We start from the raw sequence: 10,251 nt of genomic DNA, 5'->3' as shown, positions 1-10,251 counted from the left end.
GGCGCCGTCTAGCTGTCTCTTGATGTGTCTTGTGTCTGAGAGTCAATTGTAAACTTTTAATTCTCTTCTGTTGCAGTAGCACTGGCTTTATAAATGTGACTATGCGTAATTTGTGAGGCCCACGCTGACCTGTCGACCGACGGCGAGAGTGATTTTTCCGAGATCATGAACAAAAATTAGTAGATTCAGCTACGGCTTTCGAAAAACAGAAGAAAACGGTACGATATGCTGCCTGTCAAGTGCTAATCTGTGGGAAACACAACGTGAGCATCTTCTGGAAGTATAATGGATAGCATCAGTACAGTGAGGAGACATGCAGTAGAACAACGTCTTATTGAAATACCGACTCTATGTATCAAAAGACATAAGTACAGTACAGTGTTTTCACTAAGATATTTATATCTTTAATTTCATTAGTAATTTCCAACTCAAAATACGAATAGTATGAACATATGAAGAGCATGTACTCAAAACTCGCTCTAATTATGTAAATATTTTTTTTAAGAAAATGTAATCCCTGTGATATATGTGATAATGATAATAAAAATATAGTTTTATGCGACAATGATCATCAACTAATTGTATTGTTTATGGGATAACAGAAATTGATTTCATAAAAAAAAACTTTAATAATAAAAATAGATATAACTTTAAGAATAAATGCTAATAAGAAATGATTTTATATAAACGCACCATAATTTGATTTGCAATTTTAATAATAATAATAATAATAATAATAAATCACAAAATCTCAACATTTAGAAATGTGTTAAAAATAAATCCCGTATAAAGCCATAAACAGCTATATAAAGGTTTTTATTGCAAGTGAGCGCAGCGCTCACCTGTCGACCGTTCGCGTCACAAATCAACACTTGACACTTCCCGGGTTAAAGTGATCCAAGGGGTACCCAGGTCCAACCACGGGGAGGTGGGGTAAATTTGGACCAATGTATAGGTAATGTAGGTTTCCTGAATCACGGGTGATGATTGGGACAGTTTATATATTAAGAATGATAAATTCGTACCAATTTGGGAATATCGTTTGATCGAACTTTCAGCTTTGCAACCATACTTCCCCCGGAACACAATAGCTTTCGTTTCCGGAAGCCGCCCGCCGAGTCATTGGAGGCACTTTGGCGGATTGCTAGCTGGCATCGTTTATGGTTAGAACTAGGGCGGTATCTGATCGCCTTCGAACCTCTAACTTTCGTTCTTGATTAATGAAAACACTCTTGGCAAATGCTTTCGCATCGGTTAGTCTTGCGACGATCCAAGAATTTCACCTCTAACGTCGCAATGCTAATGCCCCCGTCTGTCCCTATTAATCATTGCCTCGAGTTCCGAAAACCAACAAAATAGAACTGAGGTCCTTTTCTATTATTCCATGCACCGAACATTCAAGCGACACGGCCTGCTTTAAGAACTCTAATTCGCTCAAAGTAAACGTGCCGGCCAATCAAGACACTCAATGAAGAGCACCGAGAAAGGAAAAACCGGCAGGCCGTCCGGAACGATCAGTTAAACGCCGGGCGGCGAACCGATCGTCCGAGACCCAGATCGAACTACGAGCTTTTTAACCGCAACAACTTTAATATACGCTATCGGAGCTGGAATTACCGTGGCGGCTGGCACCCGACTTGCCCTCCGATACGTTTTCATTAAAGGGTATTCATTTCGATTACGGGGCCTCGGATGTGTCCCGTATCGTTATTTTTCGTCACTACCTCCCCGTGCCGGGAGTGGGTAATTTGCGCTCCTGCTGCCTTCCTTGGATGTGGTAGCCATTTCTCAGGCTCCCTCTCTGGAATCGAACCCTGATTCCCCGTTACCCGTAACAACCATGGTAGGCACAGAACCTACAATCGACAGTTGATGAGGCAGACATTTGAAAGGTGCGTCGCCAGTACAGAGACTGTGCGATCAGCCCAAAGTTATTCAGAGTCACCACGGTTTCGGACGGACGAACCGACTGATTGATTTTAATCTATTAAAAGCATCCCTTCTATTGCTGAGCGGGATTCTAGAATTAAGACAGTTATCCAAGTAGGATAGGTGCAATCTAAGGAACCATAACTTTTTTTAATGAGCCATTCGTGGTATCAACTTGTTTTGGCTTGCACTGAGACATGCATTGCTTAATCTTTGAGACAAGCATATGACTACTGGCAGGATCCACCAGGGAATTGACCGACTGAAAAGCCGGTAAGTGTTGGACACAACCAACACAGCGTTATAACTCTTAAATATATACTTATTTTTTATGTATATATATGTAGATGTCGGTGAGTTGGTTATGGATAAGAATTAATAGCAGCTTTTATTTAAAATGGACCAAATTATGGTAATAAAATATCCTATTGAGGATAATGAGTTAAGGTGTCCGGACCATTCTAAGGATTTTTTTTTTTTTTTTGGAATGTTGAAGGTTTTATTTCGCATTTGAAAGAAAAGCATAAGGGAGAGGTTGAGTTTGAATGTTAAAAAATGTAAGAAAGTATTTGGAAAATTTCGTAATGTTACCTGCCATTTGTCTAAATTTCCTGGTGAGAAGCCAGAGATGGGAAAGTATCAATGTCATTATTGTGGTAGAAGGTTTTTAACGTCGCATGGTAGAGGCATTCACACTAGGCAACAGCACCCGTAAGAGCGTAATGAAGAAAAGTTATTAGATATTAATAGAAGAAGCAAAGACCTGGGGCCTATTCCACCATTGAACTTTGCAACTTTTCACTTTGCGCTTTGCAATTTGCAGCAAGATTTATGTTCCACGAAAAATATTTCTGCAAAGTGAAAAGTGCAAAGTGCAAAAGCGAAAACTTGCAAAGATTTTGCAGAAATTTATTATTTTTGTTCCACCATCATCTTAAAACTGAAAAGTGCAAAGGAAGAGTTCGCAAAGTTGTGTCGTATTATAAAGGGTGTGTGGGGGAGGAAAAATGAAAGGAAACTCCACCTACACACAAGCCGTCAGAAGAACTAAAGTGGGGAATTTAGCTCAGTTCACAGGCACTGGATTCGGACGGCTGTCCTTTAAAGTAAAAGATCATTTGGATATTAGAGTTAATAACGAAGAAATTCTATGAAAGAAGAGAGACAGGGCTAGGGTTAGGATTATCGGTTAGGGTAGGTGTACCTTCATGACGTCCGGGCGTGCGTTGGTCCCTCTCTGGTCTCCTGGTATCTTGCTATGGATCTGGTCCTGGACTATTGGCGGGATATCGCGGGCATCCGCCAGTTCGTAGGAGAAGTCCGAGATTAGCTTCCACTCCGCACCGTTACTCCCGGCTTCAAATCTATATCGCTACTCCTCGAGACGGAAGTAACCGGGGCTATTTAAGGAGGGCCCCCAGGCTCGGTGACTATTCTGGTTGATATCGAAAGCGAGTCCCAGACGTCATAGGAGGTGTGGTTTTAGGTGTTGGGAGGAGACAGGAAGGTGTCTCTCGTAACTTTATTACAATAAATACATAACATTCATAAATTGCTGATGTAGCAAAACAACAACCAGTTGACTGTTGACAGTTCAGGACGCAAGCACTCTACACAGAAACTCCACAAAACACAAATAAAATTAATAGAAACCTGTCACCAACATCATTGTCTGCATAACTCAATGCATTATTAATAACAGTCTCTGTGAATCGAAGCAAAGACACATTGATTCCTTTACACTCCCCCGTCTGGAACTGAAGATATATATATAAAAAAAACAAGTTTATTTTATATCATCGTTCATTGAATAATATGCACCACTAAATTGATAACCATGTGTATATATACTTATCACCGAAGAAAAAAACACCAAAATAAAATGAAAACAACACAGAAAACAAAAAAATGTTAATAATTCGATATTTCAGATTAGAAGTTCCAGTCTTCTTCATATTACCTCATTTTTCTTTGTCTTTTGCGTTAAAAAAAAAAGGACAAAAGCACACATATCCATATATATTTGTAAATACAATAAACGTTCACTTGACGTATAAAGAAGTGTTCATTGAAGCACATGTCCATGTAAACACAAAAGCACGTGGAATTGTTTATAACCACGTAAGACCTTAAGAAAAATTTGCTGACTCGGAGCCCTTGAAAATATATCGGTCAGTAGTCTTTGACGATAGCACTTCCAAGAATGAAGATGGCCTGGCTGGCCGTAGTTCAAAAAGCTTCCACTAGGACGGCGCTGTAGTCTGAACAGATACGAAGCACATATCGTCGAATGATGCAGTGTAACGGAACGAAGACGGGTATTATAATTATTTGTATTAGTTCGTATTCAAGAAAAAAAAGTTCAACTGATGAGTATCGAAGAGGAACTCTAGGTAGAATAAATAAGGTAAAGTAGTTATGAAAAGGGTTGAGAAAATAAGCTATGGGTTAGTTAGAACGGGGAAGGAAAAAAAACAATGTGAATTAAGGAGGGAAGGGAGGGGTCATGTAACTACTGAAGTGTGACAGGGTTTCACGGCAGAATTGTGTGATATAGAAAATAGAGTTATAATCTCCAAAGGTAAAAGGGAGGAAAAAAGGTGAATAATAGAAGATTACGGGTAGAAAACACAGGCACACAGATGAGTTTCAGATGAAAATCCAATATGGCGTCAGAAGACGCTATCCTCGTAACGGTCCATCCGAAGCTTTTATTTAAAAAAAAAAACGCTGCATCTTGCTGGAAAAGTAAAACAGTGATCCACAATCAATCCATATGTACTCGATGTAGCATTCCTGGGGGGGGTGGGCGGTGGCCTCTTGAAGGTCTACGATGGACGGTAACCTCTTCTTCATTCGCTGCTTAATGAAGGCATGGGAGGGAGAAAGAAACAGGTTTTAGGTATGAAATTAAAATAGCATAGAATTGACTAGAGAGAACTGAGACTGAGTAGAATGAGAATGTGGGAGGAAAAGTAAAAAAGGTTACAAAAATGTAGATGCGGTAAAAAAAAATTAAGTAGGTGGAACGTAAGTGCAAGGCTAATCTTAGTACAGTAGAAAAACAAAAAGTAAACGTACGGGGGAAGAGAAATAGAGGAAGAACAAGACAAAATTAAAAAAGAAACAAAAATTAAGCATTAATATGACTTGTAATTGGTGCCCAACGACCAAATAATACCATACAACACAGAATCAACACAAGGCAATCTTGGAGGGAGGGAGGGTGTATGAGGGTGGGACCAGAATAATCATAAGGCTGAAACCATTTCCTGTTTCAGCTAATCTTCTCAAAAACAGGAACGGGGCCAGGTTATGCCGCCTAGCACTCGGCTAAAAAAAAATATTATGATTATTCCAGTAACATGGGGGGGGGTCGGGGGCACAAAAGGGGGACCGAAGAAAGAAAAATTAATGTAATAAACCAATTGTATGTTTGAAATGTACGTACGCTAGGTTTCATTGTTGAGGGTGGTAGGTATACTCAGAATCAAAATAATTGTGATCCCAATAGAAGTTTACTTAAATTGATGAAACGTAACCAAATCCAAAAAAAAAATTGGATTCTATCCAAATTCTATCCAAAAAAAATTGGTAGGGAACTAGCGGCAAAACTACAAATAAGTGAGATAATTACGTAAGAAATGAGTTTTTGTAGAATCTCGTGTGTCGTTGATCATAGGGCGAGATTCCGAAACAGATGTCACTGTAGATAAGGGTAGACATTGCTTATCACTAGTATTTTGACGGAATCGGTCATTAGAATGCTGCTTGTATAGTTTATAAAGTAAGAGAATTCCAATAGATAATAAAGATATCTCGAGCACGTGGACAACAACCCAGGCGGTGTCACGGAGTGAGAAGGTTTCTTCCGCTCTCACTGCTAAAAAACAGGAGCAAAAAGCCAGAAGTATCTAAAAAAAAACAAATGTCTAAATAAGCATGAAAAACTGATATTTTGTATCGCTTAGTGGCTAAATCTAGTATCTCCTAAATCTTCAGGGCTAAATCAAAAGCAGAAATTCTAGGGTAAAATATGCATCTTTCAAGACTGCTATTATCCAAAAATAGCTGGGCAAAACGTGCCCACTCAAATAAGGTATCGTTAAAAAAAAGGGTATAGCAACACTTCAACACAAAGGAGAATTACTCCACAAAACTCAAATATTTCTCTTGTCCGAAAAATGGACACATCACGGAAAATAAACTTCACAAAACTCCCTTCTTCCCTTTTTGTGTTGAAAAAAAAAAAAAAACACTAACTTGACTCATTTAACATAAGGTGGAATTTGACTTCAGACACCAAGGACAGATAAACTAAAACGTCAATAACCTGACAAATCAATCTGTCACGACACAAACAACACTGTATGGTCCTGTAAAACAAAATCATCCCGGGAACACTATGATAAAACAGGAACCAAACAACAGAAGCAAATTCCGATTCCAACAACTATGAGTCATAGATCCAAACAAACAGACACAAAATAATGCATATAACGATTCTGCTTATACAAAAAAAAGGGAAAAAACTTAAGATTCCCTGGGTTGTGCAGAACGGACTTGACGTCTCAAATTACATATTAAGAAACACTGAATGAACGTTGCCAAACTCAAAATTACGACTAATATTGGGATCACAATAAAATAAGTAGTATGTAAGTTATTAAATCGCTTAACAATAAACTCAGTATGGTTAATTTTCAATTTCTGTAATTCCATATCTAACTCAGTAAGAGTTTTGATAGACGCAGAAAAATTTAGATGAGGGAGAGAAAAATTTAAATCAATGTTCATATATTCATGTTCCATATTTATCGTTTTCCGAGTGGGTAAAACCATATTTTGAATAAGCACTGTTTCAAAATTGTCATATACTATAAATTGAGTCAGGTTAATTCCATATTTAATAGGGGTAGTATGTAAAATATTATGGGAAGTTCTAGAAGTTATATGACCTGGTACTAACGAAGAAAAAAGTAAGCCAGCTGGCGTATATAAATGAACAAATTTTGCATCAGAAGGAACAATTTCTAGGTTGCAAAAGGTTAAATTCTGATTAAAATATATGTCCGTAAGACATTTTGATCGATTATTGGCGCTTAAGCCTGAGGTTTCGCAAAAGTATAAAAATTTCTTCCAAACACACTGTTGATTGTCAATTTCTACAAAATGATTATCTGACAAGTAGGCCTCTTTAGGCAGCGAATACCTGACAATCTTGTTTGTCATTAAAATACCTAGGTTGTGAATCATAAAACGCTGGGAAATTTTATCAGGAGTAACTACAGGTGTCTTTAACATTAGATCAATGTTCCAGGAATCAAAATTGAAGTTTATAAGAAAAACTGAAGATACCGTATAGAATAGACCAATATCGTGTGGGAAAAGAGTATCCTTTAGAATAGCATGGCTCTTAACTAGAGAAAGTATCTGAACAGAATTTAAAATACGATAGGTTAGTTGATTTTGTAGAATATCAGTTAACATCTCGGCAACCTTACGTCGGGATTCATAATAATTTTGCATAATCCACAATCGTCTTTCATGGGTAATCACATCGCAAAGAAGGTTCGAAGTCTCGTTTTGAATTTGGAGTACGGCGTGCTTAACAGCCAGAACCACGCCACGTACTATTTTCACTTCATTATTAAATGCTTTCTTAATGTTCTGAAGTTCGGATTTCAAATAATCATCGTGGTCTTGTAAAATACTAAGGGATTGCTTTATTCGTTGGGTCTCAACAAAATTGTAGGAAGAAAATCCAAAAGAGGATATTCCTAAGAGCCATGAAACTATGGAACGAGTAGGACGGTGTTGATGCACACAGTGTAAAGAACTATTCGAATACTGAAATGCACATGGTATAACAGCTTGTAACTTAGCATAAAAATCTCGTTCCATGGTAACTACATCATTAAAAGGATTTACTTTGTTCTCACATGAAGTAATGTTTAAATTTGAAAGATGAAGGTCCAAATGTATACGTAAAGTAGTATAGACAGTGTCCGTTGTGTGCACAGCGTATCCTGCATGTGAAATGGCGATACCTAATTTTTCCAAGGTTGCTTGCTTGCGGTAGTCTATATCCCACTCGGAAGAAATACAGATAACTTGCAGAGGAAAGAAAACTAATACCCAATACATCTGAAATAAGAGGAAAAAAAACTCATTTCAGAACCATTGTATTGAATAGATTATACTTGTTACTATTATTGTTAACCCATTTATCAACCTTTACTATAAGTCAAAACTTCTCTATTTCCAGGTACGTCATCTCAAATTATTGTCAGTGAAAAAAAAAAAAGAAAAGACAAGGGAAAAAAAATTCTAGAGGGATTTCTTCGGTTGCACGAATGGTGGTGGTAACTTGCATGTTATTTTTTTCTTTGCTTCTGACACATATAGCAGGACGACTATACATAGTCCGTCCATAACATACACGTACTAATCTATATTATAGTTCCCTGGTAGGCCAGTAACAAACTAATCTAATATAATTAAAATATGTGTTCTCTTTCAGGTCTATTGTGGAAAGTATACATGCATCAATCGCTCGTACGTTCGTTGATTTTCTTTGTCAAATTGACAGAACACAACCATGTCCACCAAATCCAAATTCTCTTCCAAGAACTTCCGTATGCAATCCAAAGCAATACGGCATGCTTCTTCCTTGGGAAAAAAGAAAATCCCAGTCGCAATGTTTGGAAAGGCTATGGATCTAAAGCCACTTTTCAATGCGAGACTTAAGGCTTTTTCATAGCACGCTTGTAGTTTCCTTGGGTTCTTGTCTGGTGGAGCGCTAACGTGTATGACGTAGGAGGCAGGGAGGTTATAGGCATCGGTGACACAAACATCTCCGACTTTTAGATGACTAATCTTCTCGCAGTCCTGAAGTAAGTCTGGTCCAGCAGCCTGGTGGATCGCTCGGTCAACACCTCCACGTGGCTCCAATGACGTGTTCGTACTGTTCACTATACAGTCTCCGGAGAGCGAAGTAATACTTCCAAAATATAGGGCTATTTTCTTGTTGATCTCGTGGTTGGCTGAAAACTTTGGATACATTTTATCTTTTAAGGTTGAGGTGGGGGAAGCCATGTCGTACCAAGTCGGTAGGTCCACCATAGAAACTATATTCCTGATAAACATACAATCAGGGACAGCATCATCTCTGTCTAAATTTGGTTCTTCAACTAAGAATTGGGCGAAATCTCCATTAACAGCTGGTAGCGCGGGATCCTTGGCACCTTCACCTAAGACAGTAGGGGAAGAGGCATCTAGCTTCTGAACATCCTTTTCAGCATCTTTTCCTGGTGGGTAATACTTTTTTAAACGGTCAACAGCGAAAGAATCAATCTTAATTTGCCCATGTCCTGTCCGAAACTTTACATAGTAACTGTTGTCATGTTTGCTTCCTTGAATTATACCTGGACCAAAGTATTTCCCTGAAAAAGCTTTGCAGTTACCTTTCTTAACGGTTGAATCAAAAATCCAAACCAGATCGCCTTTCTTAAAAGTTTGCTGTTTCTTCTTTTTGTTGTACGATTTAGCGGAAATCAAAAATCTTTTATACAAGTTATCATGGGCTCTTTCCCGTATATATCTTAAACGTTCTAAACGATCTTGGTTATCTGAAAATTGACACTGTGTGTCCAACATGGCAGAATGTAACAGTTTAGGAGAAAAGCCATGGAGGCACTCATTCTGGGTGAAAAGAGGGACCGTAATTCGGAGAGAATGGGTAGCAGTGGTCCAATTTGCTACCCTAGCAGTTAGTTTAAAGTCGCCCTGCAATATCTAGCGATATGATTAGGGCCTTTGCATCGAAAACAGATAATAGGTCCCTTTTTTGAGGAGTCGTTTTGGGACGACCCTGTATTTCATTCGGACCGGTTAGGATCGGTTTGGGGCACATGAAAACTATTGGCACCATTATCATTGTTTTGTTGCATGTTATTACGTGGAAAGTTTCGTCTATTGTTATTTCTTCTATTGCGTGAGCCATTGTCATTGTTTTTGTTTTTACTGCCATCAGAAAAAGCGGATATTTGCAACGTTAACTTAGATAATTGTTGCTGTAATTCAAGCAAACGGCCATTGACGTCATTACTCTGCTGCGTTTGCTCTCGTGGCGAGTCAGCAGCTCTAACAGCTGTTTCCTGTCTATATGCTGCGTCAGCAGCTGTTACATAAGGAAGGCTGTCTGCCGGCTTATTGCTGACCAAGGCAGACTGCAAAAGCACTGAGTTCTTTTTAATGAACTGATCTAATTCCTTCCTCTTTGTCAGCAATCGTGCTTTTTCCTCTAATATTAACTCATCG

At 38.4% G+C, this 10,251-nt stretch overlaps 1 pseudogene; it reads right to left on the bottom strand.

Moving 5' to 3' along the window:
* Positions 1 to 1,008: 1,008 nt before the first annotated feature.
* On the bottom strand, positions 1,009 to 2,182 carry LOC145688600 (small subunit ribosomal RNA; annotated as a pseudogene).
* Positions 2,183 to 10,251: the final 8,069 nt, after the last annotated feature.

Source organism: Thermobia domestica, chromosome 6, assembly GCF_964235325.1.
Source record: "Thermobia domestica chromosome 6, izTheDome1.hap1.1, whole genome shotgun sequence".
NCBI classification, from domain to species: domain Eukaryota; kingdom Metazoa; phylum Arthropoda; class Insecta; order Zygentoma; family Lepismatidae; genus Thermobia; species Thermobia domestica.
The sequence above is the reverse complement of the archived record's forward strand: the minus strand, read 5'-3'. Positions and strand labels throughout refer to the sequence as shown.